Below are 3,135 nucleotides of genomic sequence, written 5' to 3'. Positions count from 1 at the left end.
AGGTTTCCTCACGTTCTCTTTCTTGCCTCTTGATTGATAAATATAACAACATACACTTCAGAAGGCTTAACAACATTTTTTTTAATAAAGATTAACACAGCTTCAAATAGTAGACGACTGCAAGTCCCGAATCTTGATCACTGCAGGTACTTGACACACTATCTTCTCGGGAATCAGAACACTCACGGGCTCGTGTATGACTGGGTAATCACTTTTCTGCCTATCATTCGGAAAGATGTATATGGAGACATGCACAACTCTGAATGATTCTCCACTTTAAATCGAGGAGATTTAGTTAGTATCACTTCTACTTTTACGCACCATATAAAGCTACCATAACTTACAATGGTTGTTCTAAAGTCTTTTAGGCTTAATAACTTCACCAATTAAGCACACAAAAATAGTATTCCTATCACTTTCCAAGGTTGGATCAATTTTCTTTTCAACATTGTATTGAAACTTCTTACGAAGTAATAGACTTGAAAAATTATATCATTTCCCTAAAAAAAATTTTAAACTCTATCGCCCCGATCAAGTCAAAGTCTTCAGGTAAACGGCTATCCTGAAGATCCAATGGATCAGCTGGACCGACCACATACGAGTATGTGTCCTTCTAACTAAGTATGAACGACTATTTTTCAGCGAAAGAATAAAAGCACATGTTAAACCGCCCCGGTCACTTTCAGTCATCTGGTTAATGGCTATCCTCATAATCTACCAATAGAAGTAAGGACCAAACGTATCCGAAGATATGTCCTTCAAACTGAAGCAACCGACATAATTCTAAGCGATAAAGATGTTTTTTTTTTTAAACGAAAAACCAGGTTACTCGGGATTGATCATTCCATTAAGCTCAACAAGATTTTGAAAACGAGTTCGGTCAAACGCTTTAGTAAAAAGATCGGCGAAATTGTCCACGAATCAACCTTTTCTAGCACTATTAATTTCTTCTCAGCACAATCCCGTATAAAATGATGACGAATGTCTATATGTTTAGTTTTGCTGTGTTTGACGGGATTGTTAGTTACTGAGATTGCAGCAGTGTTATCAATGCAAATAGGAGTTTGAGTTAAATTCAGACCGTAATCGCGCAATTGCTGTTGCATCCAAAGAACCTGGGAGCAGCAGTTTGATGCTGCCATGTACTCTGCTTCGCAGGTGGAAATGGCTACAGAGGTCTGCTTCTTGCACTGCCACGACACCAATCTTCCTCCAGGAAACTGACATCCACCGGTTGTTGACTTCTTGTTCTGATTGCAACCTCCATGGTCAGAATCTGTGTAAGCGACCAAATCCAGTTCTCCTCCTTTCGTGTACCACAATCCCAACTTAGGCTTGCCTTTGAGATAACGCAAGATCCTCTTCACTCCCTTCATGTGAGATTCCTTCGGGCTTGCCTGAAAATGAGCACAAAGACAAACTGCAAACATAATGTCAGGCCTTGATGCAGTTAAATATATTAAGGAACCTATGATTGCCTGATATTGGGTGGGATCCACGTCTTCATCACTGTCAGAGTCTGCGCCCAGTTTGTGATTGACGCAAACTGGAGTATCAAATGAAATGTTGTCCTCCATCTTGAAGCGTTTGAGTACGTCATGGACATATTTTGTTTGATGAATGAACATCCCATCTTTCTTCTGATCAACCTGCAATCCCAAAAAGAATGTTTATTCGCCCATGGCGCTCATTTCAAACCTCTTTTTCATGACAGCTTCAAATTCCTGACACAAGGCGACTCTTGATGCAGCAAAAATGATGTCGTCCACATATACTTGAACAAGTAGAAGATCTCCCCCTTTTCTCTTGATAAACAGTGTGCTATCGATCTTTCCACTCTCGAACCCATTCTCAAGCAAATAATTGGACAGAGTTGCATACCAGGCACGAGGTGCCTGATGTAGCGCATATAAGGCTTTACTCAGTTTGTACACATGATCAGGAAAATCTGGGTCAGGGATACCTGGAGGTTGTTCAACGTACACCACCTCATCGACTTTTCCATTAAGGAATGCACTATTCACATCTAACTGGAATACTTTCATCTCTTTGTGTGCAGCAAATGCCTAAAATAGACGAATTGCCTCCAATCTTGCCACAAGAGCAAACACTTCGTTGTAGTCGATTCCTTCTTGCTGATTAAACCCTTTTACTACTAACCTTGCCTTGTTCCGAATGATTATTCCCTTCTCATCTCTCTTACATTTAAAAACCCACTTTGTACCAATAGCATTTACATCCTTTGGTTTTTCAACTAATTTCCAGACTTCCATCTTCTCAAACTGTGCTAACTCTTCTTGCATGGCTTCGACCCACGAGCTATCCTTTAGAGCCATTTGATAATTCTTTGGTTCAATCTGGCTGATGAAGCAGGTGTACAAGCATTCATTTATGATACCCGTTTCTTTAATACTTGCGTAAACACATATGTGTTCATACAAACTTCTTCTTGTTTGAACATCGTCCGACAGGTTACCTATCACATTCTCCAATGGGTGATTTTTGTGAATTATGGTTGTCTGAACCGGACCGACTTCCAGATTGTTTTCTAAATTCGAAGAGAGTTCTTCAATGGGTGATTGATGTTGAGAGTGAAATGGGTTGTAGAATTCTTCTTCAGTAGAGGTAGCAGGAGTATTAACGGCACTTGACGTGGAAGGTTGACTTTCATCGTATTGTGGACGTTGCACAATTTCCTCCTCGTCATACAAAATCTGTGAAGCAATTTTCTCATCAACTTCTGCAAAATCCAAGTAAGGCATATTAAAAGATTTGAATAGTTTATCATAGTCGAAAGCTTCATCAGGTCCCGTGCTAGGCTTTGGTGACTTGTAACTCGTAATGTCAGTGTGACATATCACCTCAACCTTGTTGTTCGATAAATTAGAGACTCTTCTGTAGGGTGTCCCAACAACATATCCGACTAACTTCGACTGCTCTGTAACTTCTCTTTATCTATAACTTCGCTTGATCTATAACTTCGCTTGATCTATAACTTCGCTTGATCTATAACTTCGCTTAAACCCTACGAACAGTGACGGCAACTTCGCCTGATGAACACAAGGTTTTTGCAGGTTTTAATTGGACGTATTGCGAGGTATGCGAAGGTGTAATGGGTTATATTTGATGGTGGGA

This window comes from Bidens hawaiensis, unplaced genomic scaffold (assembly GCF_021521415.1).
Source record: "Bidens hawaiensis isolate Kalapana, Puna unplaced genomic scaffold, B.hawaiensis_p1.1 tig00028984_1, whole genome shotgun sequence".
Taxonomy (NCBI): domain Eukaryota; kingdom Viridiplantae; phylum Streptophyta; class Magnoliopsida; order Asterales; family Asteraceae; genus Bidens; species Bidens hawaiensis.
The sequence above is the reverse complement of the archived record's forward strand: the minus strand, read 5'-3'. Positions refer to the sequence as shown.